At 38.7% G+C, this 17,573-nt stretch overlaps 1 protein-coding gene across 4 annotated transcripts in view; it reads left to right on the top strand.

Annotated features, from left to right (window-relative positions):
- Positions 1-17,573, top strand: part of TOX (thymocyte selection associated high mobility group box) — a 316,397-nt gene that overhangs the window by 67,671 nt on the left and 231,153 nt on the right. The window lies entirely within an intron of this gene.

Genomic DNA, 17,573 nt, shown 5'->3' with positions numbered 1-17,573 from the left:
TTATTTAGTTCCCTGAAATTGCAGCTCATGCAATCAGACCCTCCAGACTGAAAGTGTTGATGCAGCATGGGCACTAGCAAAATGTGGTTGTCTTAAAGAGCAGGGTAAAACAAAATTGAGTAAAAGAATTTAAACAAAGCTTCTGCAATGATATATTTAATTCCTACTAAAGGAATTTCCAAGTTGTATGAATATTAATTATAGAGTTATCTGTTAAACGGTATTGCCAATGTGGAAGTTATGTTCCTATAGTTTGTTTCGCTGTTGCCAAATAAGTTACTGGATTCCTGCAACATGGAAGTTAAGAACATGCTAGCAGCATGTTTCTCTAAAGGTTTATAGTCAGTATACACAAATATGTTTATTTATGAGATGGAAAGAGAACTAGAAAGTCACACAGGCAAACAAGCGGATTCATTCCCCAAACTTCTGAGATAGCTTAAGGTGGGCCAGACTGAAGCTGAGAGCTGGAAATTCAATCCAAATCTCCCACGTGGGAAACAGGGACTCAAGTGCTAGAGCATCACCCGCGACCTCAGAAGGAGCTACTGCTCAGGAGTTTAGGGCTGAGAGCATAATCGGAACTCAAACGCAGGTACTCTGACCCTGGATGCAGGGGGCCAAGCAGCATCTCAACTGCTAGGTTGAACACTCATGTCTGGAGCCCTATTTTACTTCTAACTTTCTGGCCAAATCTTTCTGAAGGCAAGAGCAGAAAAACACTCTTTGAATGTTTGGTCTCATTTCAAGATAACCACAGGGAATCAATTTAAAAGGAGAAAAATAAATACATACAATTATACACGCATACACATTAGAATCCTTTACAAGCCAGGTGTTTTTTGTTTGTTTGGTATTTTTTTTTTTTTTGGTTAAATTATTTGCTAATCCTTTGCCATGTTAGCAGAGAATCTAGTTTATTTCAGACAGGAGTGAGAATAAAGCATAAGATCTGATAGAGGTGGGTTTTGAATCTCATTGTATCTTGCCACCAACGTGATTGGGATACAGCTTAAGATGGCAAGTGTTCTGCAATTGATCAGGACCTTCTGTGGATTTAACTATTATGCATCTAGACTGTCCCCTTATTCAAATAACAACTATCAGTAGAAAATAGAGTCCTGGCTTTTAAACATCAAACACGATTCCATGCATCTCAGTAGCAGAATTATTTTTCACACTAGTTACAAGCCTTTCCTATGAATTATTTAAAAAATAAAATCTTGAGCTCTGAGGCATTTTGAAAAGCCTTTTATGACTACATCGTATGAACATAGAAAAGAACAGATGTGTGCTAGCAAAGGTGAAACTCTTTCATATTTTAAGAGGAACACAGTGCATTTACTTCTAAATATAGTTCATTTAAATAATAACTAAGAATATATTTGCAGGTAATTGAGGAAGTAAAAATTAAGGAGAATCTTGTAATAGAAACAAAGAAAAAACAAAATATGTGATAAAAGAATTATATTATGGAGGAAAAACCTCAGCCTGATTTTCACCTAAAAAACCTGGCACATAATAAAAATCCCATCCTTTTATCACTTTAAATACAATTCTGCATAAAGTTGTCTACAGTTTTTGATTGGAGGGTTATCAGTTGTAGAAGTAAATGAATCAGTGACCCAAACTTCCTAAGCCAATTCACAAGTGATATTCTAATTATATTTATTTTTAAAGACAGCATATTTCTAATCTATATTATAGCCAGAGGCTTAGTGGCTCCATTCAATAAATAGTTCAACTAATAAAAACTAAAAAGATCATAGTCTAGAACCAGTGAGTGGAAGACTTCTCCCTGTCTCTCTGTAAAATTTACCTCGCTACCTGGAAGAGGCTCTTGACTTCAGATTGGCTCAGTTCAAATTGCAGCCACTTGGGGAGTAAACCAGTGAACAGAAGATCTTTCTCTCTGTATCTTCTTCTCTCTGTATATCTGCCTTTCCAATGAAAATAAATAAATCTTTTTTAAAAAATAAAAAAAAAATTTACCTCGCGGTAGCATTGCAAGTAAAGTCCTCAACTTGCATGTGTCAAGATTCCATATGAGCTCCAGTTTGTGTCCCAGCTGCTCCACTTCCCATCCAGCTCCCTGCTTGTGGTGGGGGAAAGCAGTTGAGGATGGCCCAAAGTCTTGGGTCCCTGCACCCGCGTGGAAAACCCGGAGGAAGATCCTGTCTCCTGGCTTCAGGTGGGCTCAGCTCTGAAAGTTGTGACCACCTGGGGACTGAATCAGCAGATGGAAGTTCTTTCTCTCTGTAAAACTGATTTTCAAAGAAAAATAAATATATCTTTAAAAAACAAATAAATCTTAAAAAATATTTAATTTCACTCACATAAAGTCAGTTCTTAAAATGGTCACAAAACCATCAAAATTATTCACATTATATGTTGATGCTAAAATTTTTAAAAAGGAGAAATGCCAGTATGTTTCAACTTTTCTACAAATATAATATCTTGCAAAACTGTTATAAATTTGTCAAGTAAATTGTTAGGAATTGTAAAGTGAATATATGATATCAGTAAATATGAGGCTTGTCAATTATTCATAATATTAATATGCTAGTTTTCATTTCATATCTTCTTGGTGTATAGGTAGATATTTTTTTTCCTAAAGAAGATATTTGACTGCTGTCAATATCCTTAAAATACATTGTCTAGTCTTTATTTATAGAGCAGGAAACAGGATACATTTAAAATATTCCTGCTGTGGAACTTTAAAACATTCTATTATAATAAAATAAAAATGAAATTTAGGATTTTTTAATTACCTGCACTAGGTGAAAGAATATATGTCTGGGAAATAAACTGACCTATTTTAATTTATAAAAAATTCTTTACAGAAAACTATACTGCTTTGAATACAAAATGTTCTAAATATCTTGTTATTTCCTCTAGGATTTCAGAAATACCATTACAGAGTGTGGAAATACGGACAGGGAATGAACTCTCTGTAGTTAGCGAGGGACAGGTGGGAAATCCTGTTTTTGAGGAGGGCACTTGTAGAAGCAAGTTACCATGATCAACTTTCACCTCTGCCAAATGTGTGATTGGCTTAAGCTTCTTAGGGTTTCAGATCTGTTAATTATTCACAGTTGCTTCACATAGAGTTGGTGGCTGTCATCCACACTCTGTTCTTTTCTTTGATGAGCATCATGAAATAGAAAATGGGATTTTATTTTTCCTTCTAAAGCTTTTCATGATACCACTATGTCTTTTCTTAATTTGAAAGCATTTTACAGTTTTATTATGGAATGAGTGCTAGCTTCCAATCCTAATTCCGTAGGGCTTTTGATTAAAGATTTGTTTGTGTCTGTCTATGTCTTCCAAGTGTCTGTCATGCAAGGAGAATCACGGTGAGAAACAGATCTTCCATCTGCTGATTCACTCCCAGAATGACCATAAGAGCCAGGTTTGGGCCAGACTGAAGTCAAGAAAAGGAACTCTTTCCTGGCCAAGGATCCAAGTTCTTGAGGCAGCACCTACTGCCTTTCCAAGCACGTTACCAGGAAGCTGGATCAGAAATGGAGGGACCTGGATTTGAACCTGCACTCTGGTAGGGGACGCTGAAGTGGTTACCCAGTAGGTTAACCCGCTGCATCACAATGCCAAATCTAATTCTGTGGTTTATAAGTGTTAGACCAAGCTGGCTCCGGGAAACATCTATATACAGAGGATCTGATGAGCTCGAAAGAGAAAAAGGAACAGAAAAAAGGAAGAGTAGATTTTGTGGTTGCAGGACTGATGGTGTAGGACTCCCCTTGAGGTTGAACGCCACTCAGAGACAGGAAGTCTCCATTCATAAGTCTTGATCTCTCTCTACTGTATTTGGTATCATAATTTAAATCGATTCAGGGCTGAATGGCAGCGTCAGCCAGTTCCACATGTTTGATCAAGTCTCATTTCTTTCTTCCATCATCCTCTCAAAAACATGTTGTGGTAATATGGGTGGTAGCAATCTAGCATTTTTGGCAAGCAGAAAAAAGTCATAAAGTTGCTTCTAAATACAGTAAAGAATATAACTGAAGAAATTATGGATCCACATACATGGTATCCCTTCAAAAGGCCCACAGTTAATCCAAAGTATTGCTGCTGATTGTTGTAACCATGTTCGGAACTCTTACTAGAGAAAAAGAATTTATGAGTCATAATACATGTTGTAATTAATTCTGTTATTTAGTTCATGTTATTATAGAGGGCCAGTCTATTACTCAGAAGATTGCCTTTTATTTTTTTTCTATATTTGAATAAAGTGAAAATATTCAAACATATAGAGAAGTTGGAAATTTTTGTTTATGTATCTATGTACTTATTTACTTAATGATAGTTATTTGAAAGGTAGAAAGAGACATAAATCTTCCATCCAATGGTTCATTCTCCTAAGGGCTAGAATGGCTGGAGCTGGCACAACTGAACCCAGGAACCAGGAACTCCATCTGCATCTCCCAAGTTGGTGGCAGAGGCCCCAAGACTTGGTCCATCCTCTGCTGCCTTCCCAGATATGTTAGCAGGGAACTGCATCAGGAGTTAAGCACCCAAGAATGCAACCAGCAACCATATGGAATGGCGGTGTCAGAGACAGTGTGTTAATCCTCTGTGCCACAATGCCACGCCAAGGTTGAAAGATTTTTTAAATGAAGCTACGTTATAGCATAAAAATTTTAGCATGCTTGTCCTAACACATATCTGATTGATTTTTTGGGTAGTTTCTTCAAGTTGAATTCACCCTACACACACACACACACACACACACACACACCCCGAGGAAGATGGATAATTCCAAAATAAGAGTTTGAGATAAAGATGGATCTGGTACAATACTGTAAAGACAACTTCAGATTACCTTAAAAAAGATTGCCTAATATCTGTGGTTATGTTATAATGCATTTGTTTAAACATGAGCTATATTAGTTTACTGCTACTGTATTTGTAGAAAAGCATGGGAAAACTTCAAGACTTATATTAGGTACAGATGCCTTCTCATACATGGAATTCAATTTAGAATGTTTAGAACCAGGTATGTGGATTTGACAATCAGTAAAGGCGGATTTATTGGATATGTGTTGTGCGATGCTTTTGGTCCTCCAGGCTTTCCCAGAGTAATAAAATTTCAAGTAGTTCCTGTAGAGAAGCAAATACATCTTAGCTGTTCTTCTGTTAATATTAAGGATTAATATATAAAAGAGGCATGTCTCATAAAGGGAAAGCATGCATGTTAAAAGTGCAGAAGTTTCCTCTGGCTTTAACATTTGGTAAGCTCTGAAGTGACTTCACAAGTGTAGGATCTGATATTTGAAGAACAGCAATGGAGATGTAAATGACAGGAGAGGATATTTGGCTGACCAACTTCTGATCCTTTTTTTTTTTAAAGATTTATTCATTTTATTACAAAGTCAGATATACAGAGAGGAGGAGAGACAGAGAGGAAGATCTTCCGTCCGATGGTTCATTCCCCAAGTGAGCCGCAACGGGCCGGTACACGCCAATCCGATGCCGGGAACCAGGAACCTCTTCCGGGTCTCCCATGCGGGTGCAGGGTCCCAATGCATTGGGCCGTCCTCAACTGCTTTCCCAGGCCACAAGCAGGGAGCTGGATGGGAAGTGGAGCTGCCGGGATTAGAACCGGCGCCCATATGGGATCCCGGGACGTTCAAGGCGAGGACTTTAGCCGCTAGGCCACGCCGCCGGGCCCAACTTCTGATCCTTGACAGGTAATTCTGTGGGCTCCTTGACATGTAAGACAAACACCCATAAATATCAAATTCCTGTAATCTTGGATTTTTTGGGTTCCTAACCATTTCCTATTAGCGGTCAGAATCCTTTAATACTTGAACACAGCTTGGATTTTATTGAAAATCCCTTTGGCTGAAGTACAAGTCCTCCTTACTGAAGGAGGCATACCATGTAGAAAGGAAAATTAAAGAGAATTTTATTTTTGGTAGTATTTGATTTGGCAGGCCATTAAGAGATTCTATGGGCATATTGATGAGAGAAGAATTTTACATAAATAGCTCTTAAGGATTATAAACAGATTAAAGGCAAATCTTAAAATTTTAAGCATAGGCATCAGAGACAACTTAGATTCCTTTGTTCATTCGCACTCACTTTACCTAGAGTATAATGGCTGGTCACCCAGTAAGACAGTCAGTACTAATTTCCTCAATTTGCTTGAGTTCCCTCATGGATTAAGGGATAGAACCAACAACTGCTTTTGCATTTCACTTTTCCTATAATCTGTCAAATACTCCTATATGTCAAATAGAGTGTTCACCTATATTTTGCCACTAAATGCACAAGGCCATGGAGATTAAATAACCTGAATCTTTACTGCTAGTGAGTGGGCATAATGAGGTTTGAGTAGAGCTGCTGGCTACCAACTCCATGCCTCCAGTCTTAAAGTAGAGGTGCTCTGAGCGAATGAATGGAGTGAATGAATGGATAGCTAGGCTGCAAGGGCAGGCAGGAGGTGTGACTTCTGGAAGCTAAGAAAGACATAGAAGCTGATATTAAATGAAGAATAGATGTTTTCAAGGGAGAAGGTATGGCAAGGGCCCCTCCTACTTTTGTAGGTGAGACTCCTGCCAGTGTGTGGTATGTTTGGGAACACAAATGTTCCTAAAACGGGGTTGGAGATAGGGTGCAGAAAGAAGACAGCAGAGCTGTGCAGTTTGGTTCAGATGGTGAGAGCTGGGAATGCCATGTTAAGATATCTGGTATCAATTCTGCCGTCAAAATGAGAAAGAGAAAAAAACAGTATGTATTTCATAATTGCGATTAAATAAAAATAAAAAAAAGGTGACTAAATGCTTCCTTCACAAATCCTCTGTTAGGATGATGGCCAAAATTCTCATTACCAAAAAGAGATGGGGCCAGCATTATGTCCAGTTGCCCTAATGCCAAAGTCTAGAGCTCATGTGGATGCAACGGGCCAATGGAAATTGTGAAGCAAGGATGTGTTCTGCATACATGTTTATGCTTTCCAGCACTTGCAAAGGATCCAGGGAAGGTAGCTTAGTGAGAACAGGGGAGGCGCTCAGGGACCAGCAAAGCAATAATAGTGCAGAGCTGTGAAGGTACTTTTGATTTCCAGTTCTTTCCAAACTACCTTTAGACGGGGTGGTCAAGGTGTGCTTTGTCTGTTCTGGGTTCACGTGCCTTGGCGACTCAGCAGCTCTGTGTAATCGGGTGTGTGGGACTTCAGTCATTGGCAAGGCCATGAAGTCCATCTATTTTGTGAGCAGATTTCAGTTCTGTTGACAGTTTGTACACTCAATGGTTTGTTTATTTAACTAATGATTAGTGCCTTTAGCACAGAATATTAGCACTCAGCTTAATGTTTGTTGAGCTTAACAAAATGTTTCTCACTGGTAGGCTGGGAAGTTACTGCAAAGTCTAATTTAAGGGACTCTGGACTTTAAATGGCTGCTGGTATAGAACATTCAAATTTTCTGAAACAAAAGAAATTAATACATCTCCCAGAGTTCTGTTTTAACTAAATCACTTTTTGTACTTGAAAATCTCTGTGAATTTCTTTAAATGAGCAGTACTTTCACGGAAATTTTAAGTTTTCTCTTAAATTAGTATAAAATTTTCAATGAACCAGAATAGTGTTAATCCAATAAAGAAAATATTATTTGATTTTTGAGGTCATGATTTTTTTAAGTCCTTAAATATTTATTTTCTTATTTGAGAAGAGTCAGGAGACAGGCAGACCTGGAGAGAAACAGAATGCTCCCATTTGCTGTTTCATTCCTCAACTGCTCAAAATGGCCCTGGCTAGACCAGGGCCTCAACCAAGAACTGGGAATTCAACCCAGCTCTCCCATGTGGATGCAGGCGTCAAGTCATTTCAAACATCCACCAAGGCCTCTTGGAGTAGCAAGAAGCCGGATTTAGGAGGCAGCATGGGGACTTGAACCTAGATACTCCTTACAGGGTCTACTGTTTAAGGTGCATCTAAACCACTAGGCCAAGTGCCCCCTCCCTCCTCAAGAGCATTTAAATCAGCTCTTCGCTGTCCAAACCTATAAAGTAAATTTCTCAAGGCCTTATAAATTTATACTAAATATTTTTTTCTGTTGGAAAAAAGCTAACTTCCAGCAATTTATAGAAATGTTTTAGATTTTTCAGGGTTTACCATAGAAAGTTTTTAGTGTTATGTGAGAATGAAATATTTAGAGTAATAATAAAAGAAAAGAGACAAAGGGAAAAAGGACGCTGGCATCACTGTCTTGTTGGAAAGATAATCACAGAGAATAAGAAGTTTTTAAAAAGGAAAAAATGAATGAGCACATGAATTATATAAGAAAATTAAGGAATATACACACAAAAAAATCTCAAATTTTTAGTCCTTCAGCCATGTTCTTATTTTTCACTGTATAAGAAATTAAAGAATACTGTTAAACAGGAAGGAATACAAAGCAACTATGGTAAGGAAAAGGAAAGAAAAGAAGTATAATAAAAATTCTTTCCACTCTATGAAAACTTTTAAATTCATTAAAAGACAATTTGGAAAATATTTGATAATTGCTATTTGCAGTCATAACAGATATGTGAACATTATACTTGCAATTCATATTAAGTCCATTTGATTAGGGTTGGTTGAGTTTGACATTTCTAGCTTAATCAAACTTACTCTTACTCTTTAGGTAAGTCCCACTAATGAATGATTGATGTGAATTGACATAGTTTGGGATTACCACAGTGCAGTTCTTACGTGACTTCAGTGAATTTTTGCAATGTTTTTGTAATTCCAAAGTAGCAAAAAAAAGAGCAGAGGTCATTTGGGCCAACAGCATTTCATAGGTGAAAAAACAAAATCCTAAAGAATCTAAGTGCCAGTATCTGAGGCTGAAAATGGGTTGGGGCAGCAACAACCTTAACCCCACTCTCTCAGTCTTGTGTGACCCCCTCCTGCTACTCTGGGGAACAGAAGGGCCTGGACATTTTCCCTTTGGGCTGCCATTTGACCATTCAACTTGTTGTTAGCTTCCAGTGGAGCCAACACAAATGAAAAATGAGTGAAAAAATCAAAAAGAACAAGTTACAGCTGCACATGAGGGACGAAGCACGTGGTGGAGGAGATGAGGCTATCCCAGAGGTAGGCACCGTGTCTCCAGGGTCCCTGTTAACCAGGAACTTAGGGAAGCAACAAAAAGCTTCCTCCGTGGGAGAAAATGGCTGAATTCAACCAAATCACAGTTTTCCTCCAGCTTTAAAATAGCGCTATCACTGGTGCCAATGATAACTTTAACTGTGTTGCTTATACCTTATCAAAATCAGGAAAAATAAGACCCGTAATCTCCCTAAAGTGGCTATTGCTATTGAAAAATGATACGTTTGGCTGACTATCTCAGTAGGACTCTAAGAAAAATGCTGGTAGCTTAGCTCTACATAAGAGAGAAGATAGCACCAGCAAAGACACATTTTTGATTATAAAAGGGGAAGCAGAACAGAACAGCCTCATCTTGTTGCTGTTTAATCATCGTCTATCTCTTTGGTGTTGCATGGACTTCTGTTTGAGTCAAATGGAAGCTTAGGAAAATTCGCCCCTACTTGGCGCTCAGGCAGACATAGCACATGAAAGTATTGAGACAGTTTTCTTTTTTATAATCAAATGATAGATTCACTGTTATGACAGGTGAGATTTAATATTTTAAAGGCTTCAGTTAAAATAAATGCTGGGTTTACCATGAGAACTGTAGTATATAGTTAAGGCAGATGCACATAAAAATACCAGGGGATTTGTATTGAATATCTGTTTTGTTAACCCGGTTGTGTCATTAACTGGAAATTCGTCCACAGAAAAGTCTGAAATTGCACTAGTCATGGTCCCCAGAATGCCCTGGAAACTTTAGAGTTTATGATTATCTTGGGTTAAGTTATTATTTTATGATGCCTTTTCAACATTAAGATAAGAAAATTAAGGATGCAAATATGATATCTTCAGAAAGCTTTTTCAAAAAGTATTATTTGTCTATTTGAACAGTGGAGAGACAGAGTTCATACTTAGCAAGCACAGCTGCCATTTGCTGTCTCACTCCCCAAATGATCACATTAGCTGGGAGTAAGCCTAGGCCAACATTGGGAACCAAAAATTCAACCCAAAGTCCTCATATGGAATTCACGGGTCCAGCCACTTGAACCATCGTTGCTGTGTCTCAGCACCTGCAATTAGTAGGAAGCTGGGATTAGAAGCCTAAACCAAACCTTGAACCCATCTGTTTGATACAGGAGTCAGGCATGTATGCTGAAGTCATTCCTTCGTTAGGATCTTAAGAAAGGAAAAGTGGCATGTTAAGATAACAGTTCAAGAAGAAAAAAAGATTAGTAGGAAATTCTTACCATAGAACATAAAAAAATCTTTAGGTTCAAAGAGTGGGAAAAGAGTTTTATTTTACATTAGCCTAACTTGTTTCAAGCACAGAATTATGTATATAGTGGAAACAATTCATAGAAAGACAGTGCAAGCCAGTAATTTACAATGAGACTCTATTTTGAAATATAGCAAGAACTTCAGAAAGTATAAAGTGGGGATAGGGGAAATTCTTTGAGACGAAATTTAAAAATAGATTATAAAACACTGCACGTTCCTAAAAAATTTAAAAAGGAATGTGAAGATGCTCGAGAAACTATGAAAAAAGCTTGCAGTCATATGAACAGCAGAGAAGCCAAGGTAGCAAAGGCAAAATCAACAGAGGGCATGGAAACTTTCGGGCTTCTGATAGTTGGGTCCTAAAGTTTGAAAATTTATTTATTTATTATCTGAGGAAGGGACAAAGAGAGAGAGAGAGAGAGAGAGAGAGAGAGAGAGAGAGTATAAGAAAATCCCTATCCATTGATTTGCTCTTGGAATGCATTTAACAGCCAAGGCTGGGCCAAAAGAGAACAGGAATTAGTAACTCAAAACAAGTCTCCCACGTGCATGGCAGGACGTTCGAATCAGAAGCAGAGCCAAGAGTTATACCAGGATGGTATTCCATCCAATATATAACACCAGTGTCTTAACTATTAGGTTCAGCATCCATTGAAATAATAAAGAAAAAGCTTTGAATGTTGTAATTCAACGATTATCTATGATTACACAGTCACACTGTGAGATATTTCCTACTGCATGTGAATCCAGAAGCCTTTGTAATCCTGCCTTCCATGTAGGAGTCTTTGATTCAGTTTCTCAGTTCTGGCTTGGACTGGCCTAGATTTGGCTATTTGTAGGCATTTGGGGAATGGATTGGTGAATAGGAGATGCCTCTCTGCTTTTCAAAAATAAATAAGTGAATATTTAACTAGGTAACTAATAAATAAATATGTAGAGAAAAAGTAATTTAAGTACAGTAATCCATTGCCAAATGATAATTTTTCCAGGAAGTATCAGTTGTTTACAGAAGCAATAGCACTCCTTGGACACCTGTAGATAAGTCATTCCCTTTCTGGAAGTGCAGACCGTCCTGTGTCATAGTTTGTTCACCTCATTTCTCTTATTTTGACTCAAAAATCAGCTCAAAGAGCACTTCCTCTTGGAAGCTCTTCAAATACTTCCTTACCCCAACTCCTATGGAAGACTAACCTGCACCATGTGCCTGGTAGCAACAGAGGTGAGAGCAAGCGTGTTGTCAAGAATGGCAGCCTGGACCCAGCACAATGGCACAATGGCTGAATTCTCACCTTGCAAGTGTCAGGCTCCCATATGGGTGGCAGTTTATGTCCTGGCTGCTCCATTTCCCTTCCAGCTCCCTGCTTATTGGCCTGGGAAAGCAGTAGAGGATGGCCCAAAGACTTGGGACCCTATGGAAGACCGGGAGGAAGTTCCTGGCTCCTGGCTTTAGATTGGCCTGGCTGAGGCTATCTATTGTGACCATTTGGGGAGTGAAGTAGCAGGTAGGTGGAGGATCTTTCTATCTCTCCTTCTCTTTGAAAATCTGATCTTTCTTTTCAATAAAAATAGACAAATTAAAGAAAAAAAACTAAAAAAGAAAAGCAGCCTGACCTGTTGCTAGCTGAATGGCTAGCTGCATGACTGAGTTTTCTGCTCACTGGACTGCTTCTTCATGAGTGGTAAAACAGGGCCCTCTTTGTGATTACAGTGCCTTCAGGTTGTCAAGAGTCAGCCTCTATGGCACACTATATGGCTGTGAGTATGAAGTGTGCATTCTCCCCCGAATTCTTGCCTGTATCATCACTTTCGCACCATCAACATCATTATGATTATTTGTCACTCATAGATTATGATTGGCAATGATCTCAAAAACAAGGCAAGATTTCCAGCCCTAGGATTGTGATACATCATCAGGACACAATCTTTTTCACCTAATGCCTTGTTGAGTAAGCGAAAGCAGATGGCTATTTATGGGCTCTTGGAGATTATGTCAGCAATGGAATGCATTACTTTTGTTTTTATGATTAAGTCAACAAAAAAATAGGAATGGAAGTTAGGGATAATCCGAGAATTAGAGTTTTATTGTGTCCATCAAAACTTGCATTAAGTTATTGCTTCTAATTTTACATTACACTCACTTTCTTTTTGCCTAGTAAAAGAAATCTATTGTTTTACTAGATATATGGGCTCATATTTTTATGGTCAGTACTAAGCTGCTGGCAGCTCTAGAGGACAGAACAGCAGTTACAGTGCCATGGACAGGAACCCTTCCACAACACACAGTGCCTGTCATTGCTTTAATGAGCGGATGTAGGAGAAAGCGCCCATCAAGACTTGCTTTAGCGGGGGGTTTAGGAGAGCAGAAGTTGGTTTTCCTGTATTACAGTCTGAAATCCCACCATGTGCTGAGCTCTGTGTGTTTCTTCCTCTACATAGATTCTTAAGAGAAAGTTTAAATTCCAAATAAGGCATAGGAAGAGATGAGCAATACTAGCTAGTAATAAAATAGGTAATTATAGTAATGTACCACCATGAAAGATTTTTTAAATTTGTTAATTGCCTGTTTCTGAAATTTCTGCTGAATGATTTCAAACTGCGTTTGACCATACCTATCTATAACCATAGGATGTGAAACTGAGCCTGAATGGGGGATTACTGCACATGTGTTAGTCCTCTTTGACTGCTTAGTGATTGTATTTTCCACCAAAATCTTGTTATTCAAATAGTAAATGAATGTTATAGTAGGCTAATAAAGCATTATGTGAAAAATGGTGCTCTTGATAAGCAGGGGTGGAGGGTGATGTTGGTGGTGAGGTTGAGCCTCACTTTTACTTGTAGCTCTTCTGACTCTTCCCCAAGATGTGGGAAGGTCAGAGCACCCCTTTGCTTCCTCCCAGGATCCCTGCTTACTCCTCCTCCCTTCCTTTCCCCCTTACTCTCGCTCTGCTTCTTGCTTGACTTCTACATATCTAGACTGGCTCATTTACAGCATGGGGATGATAATCGTTCCTGTGCACGGTTATTGTGTGATTAAAGTGAGTTGATCTTTGGAAGCCCTCAAACAATGTGTAATGTATTGAGAACTGTGCAAGCAATTATTCTAATTCTTATTTACAGTTATTTTCTTTTTGTTTTCTTCTGCTGCTCTGAAAATTGAAATGTGAAGTGGGAAGATGCTGATGTGATGGGGCAGAGATGGGAAGCCGAGGAGAAATTCAGTTCGTCTGTAGATTTGCTTATGGTAGGAATACAGGGACTTTTCCCCTACTCCTTTACCTTCTGCCCTTAATAGCAGGGCCCGCCTCTTACACTACAATGTCACACACACAGACACAAGCCATTTTGATGTAGTTTGCAAGGAAATGGGAAACTGAGTAAAGTATCAATTTCACTTGCATTGCATTGCAAGCACTCTCTGTTGCTCTTCATGGCAGTAGAGGGTAAGGACCAGGGAAGGGTGCAGAGAGAAACCATCCACTCCAGTTGAGCCAGTAGTGGACACACAGACTCACCTCCTCCTCTCTGTTGGAGTTTGCATTTCGGCAGCAGATTGTGTAGTAATTATAGAAGAGATTACTTTAAAAAAGGACTGGCATAGATTTCAATCTTATCTGGTCACAGTTAACTTATTAATAATTCTTGTGGCCTGTTGGCAGCCCTTCTGTCTTTAAACTGTGAGAAAGATACAATCTCTCACTCTGTGAGGGATAAGTAATTGCATAGGAGACCACGAAGAACTCCTGGTTTGTGCAAGAGGCGTGTTCAAGAAGCTGGCCTCCGCCAGTCAACTCAGCTACAGTAGTCTGGAAGGTCCCTTACAGTCATTACATGTGCAAATGTCAAACTCCGGGCTACTTTCATGTTTGTATTTGGATATCTTTTCTCAATGTACTTCTCTTAGGGTTCAAAAGATTTTTTTGAGTCTGAAAGTGCATGAGGAATTCACAAATGACTACAGAAATATATGTTGAGGAGAATTCTGCCATAGCAAAATGGCAGGAACAAGCCCACCCTGATCTTGGTACTGCCAGAAAGCATGTTCTCTGTAAGAGATCATTCTAAAGGTTATACAGTCAGATTCATGCACAATATTTAGATATGAAAGCATTCTCAACAAGTTCATGAAAAACAAGTATTAGGAATAAACTGTGCATAGATTTAAAAAATGTGCACCCAAATAAACTTACTTTTAATGCATTTTCCATGAATTCTTTAAACAATTGTATCATATGTATTTGCATTCAGAGAGCACGCCCATCATCTGGTTCACTCACCAAATACAGGAAGAATCTCAAGCCAGGTCCCTAAGTGAGTGGCAGAGATCCAGCTCTCTGAGTTGTCACCCACTGCATCCCAGGGTCTGCTTACCAGGAAGCTGGCATTGAAGCAAATCTGGAAATGGAGCCTAGGCAATCCCACATGAGCCATAAAAATCTACCCATCCATGAACTTGTTGATAAATCCTCACATTTATCCCATGATTGGTTCTATCATAAAGACTTTTTTTTCCCCATTGGCCTAATGGAAGCATTTTGTAGCTCTACAATCACCATCTGCCCCAATTTTGTAAGACTATTTTTTTATTATAGATTCTCCATTGCATGGCTTAATAGTTATTTACCTGTGTGTCTGAAATAAGTTCCCACTGACTTCTGCTGCCTTGCAGTAGTGGTGACTGGGTACTGATAATTTACTATCATTACTATTATTACATTATTGTTATTATCCTGTTAAAATATATGTAATATGTGTTGTGTTAAAATGTATGTAATACAGAACTTATAAGTTTTGCACTTTCACGTTGTTGGGCAGTCATCAGCACCAACTCTCCAGAAAGCTTTCATTATCCCAAATGAAATTGTATCCGTTAAACAAGAACTCCCTCCCATTCTTCCCTCTGCATCCCTTGTAGCCACTGAAGATATTTTTATCAAGTGTTTTGTACTGAGAGTCTATTGTGTGGTTGGACCCTCAATCTGGTAATGGGAAGATAAGTTGAGTGTGATCACTACCCACAAGGCTGAGAATTTTGAAGCCATATCTTTAGTTGTTTTCTGACTCATAAGGGGAGAAACATGCCAAAAGTACTTGGAGGGTAAGAGGTCTAGCTTAGCCCAGACAATCAGAGAAAATTTCTTAGGAGAGACATCCAAACTGAAACTTAACATTTTTTACATTGATATCTTCTTATACAAAATCAAAATAATCTTTATCTTACAGAGTTTGAGTGCAGGCATGTCATTTAAGCACTTAGCACCACTCTCCTTTAGGGTTGGGGAACAGTCATCCTATATCAGGACAGTAAAATCATTTGTTCTGACCATGCCAAGACAACAGCAGGTGAAACTCAAAATTCATTGAATCTATAGCAGGCTAATTTTTTTTAGCTTATAGTTTTCTGTGCCCTGAGAATGATACTATAAATAATACAAATGGTCTTTGGCAGGAAAAAGGTCCCCCACTCTTGCCGCAATTGAAGTATCAGCTTTCACTGTTATTGAAGAAAATGTAACTACTAGCTAGAGGAATGAGCATAGGGAGGCATTGAGCCTTCAGAAGCAATGGCACAAGCTACGATCTGGAGAATTCATACTGTGGGATGTGCTAAGAAATTACAAGAAACTAGCCATAGCAAAAGCGAATTGCTTTTTGTATAATCATTGATTATGATAAATACAAAATAAGTGACTTGATGATGATAAGGATAATCAAATATTAAAAATATGGAACAATTTTTATTTTATTTTTACTGTGTCCCAGTTCTGCCTGTAAACTTGAAGCAGTCTAAAAGAACTCCATGTGTTCCCTCTGCACTGTTCCAGCTGTGACTTAGAACAACATCCTTGCCGTCAGCCTGCTCCCTCACTGCTTCCCCTTCACTCTTGCCATTTTTCTCCCCATCTACCTCTCCAGCCAATTCCCAGTGAAGTTCCTGGGATTGCTAGGAGAGACAACTAACATAGTTTTTCCCTTTATTCCTCCATCACTTCCCCACAAAGGTGATGGAGAGAAAGCCATGAGTGAGTGGAAGTCACTGTACACATTCAGTCCTCCAGTTTCCTCCGTTGCACTTGGGGGAAACAATCCAGTTACTTTTCATGAACGCGGGACAGTGTAGTTTCCAGCCCTTCTCATTCTCTCCAACATTCTATGTGGTTATTTATTCACTTACTGAATGTTCCTCTCTCTTGCCATAGCTGGTCCAGCCAGCTGGTTTCAGTTCTCAGCATATTGTCCCTCTCTTCCCTGACCACTCCATGCAAGATGTCCCTACCATTTAGTCTATATCTTTGCATCTAACTCTGTATTCTTCATAGACTGGTATGACCGAAAGTTATCCCATCTCTCTGTTATCTTTTAAAGTCATCTGTCCTTTCACATTTTGGTTTAAACTTCTTCAAAGCTGGGACAGACCTTACCTTTTTGTTCATAGATTGATTTTCCATGATTAGACCAAGCCCTGGAAAATTGCAAGTGCTTAGGTAAGTATTTGAAGAATGAGTACATAAATCTTATTACAATTAGTAAAAGCCTGAATTGGGCCCAGTATGTGGGACCCCAGCTGCGTGGTGACTTGAAGATGAGAGATTGTGGATCTTGTGCTAGAAGTCTCCAAATTCAGTGAACTAGCAAACATAGATATGATTCCATTGTACTGTTCAAAAACATGAATAAAGTCTTAGAACTTTGGCTATGGGACTTTATCTTTCATAATGCTTCATCCCAAACTCTTTCCTGCACCATAGTTTTTCTCTTCATCGCACTTTTCACATCCATTGCGCCTTTGCCTACTTGTCCTGCCTGACCCAAATGTGTCCCCAATCCTGTGGGAGCGTGTAAGTGGACAATCCCCTGTTTTTTGTATCTCAAATAATTTCTTCTTTTCCTTTGGATAGTATATTCTACACACTTAATTAATCCTTCCATTGACTGGTAACTAATATGAGTGTGATATTTCATATCAAATTGCTACTGTCTATAATGCTTCTGATCCAACAACTGAACAGGTAAAATGGCTCTCTAAGGGCAAGGAGTGGTGATTCTGATTCTTATTTTAAACACACACACAGATAATGCTTGCCTTTTCAGGAGTTAACAGAGGAAATCCTGTGGCCATAGTGTAAACATTGTAAATAAGCAATGTTATCAATCATGTTTTATTGCCTTTGGAACATGTTGAGTGCTTTGATAATGACCT

The sequence above is a fragment of the Ochotona princeps genome, chromosome 9 (genome assembly GCF_030435755.1).
Source record: "Ochotona princeps isolate mOchPri1 chromosome 9, mOchPri1.hap1, whole genome shotgun sequence".
NCBI lineage: Eukaryota > Metazoa > Chordata > Mammalia > Lagomorpha > Ochotonidae > Ochotona > Ochotona princeps.
The sequence above is the reverse complement of the archived record's forward strand: the minus strand, read 5'-3'. Positions and strand labels throughout refer to the sequence as shown.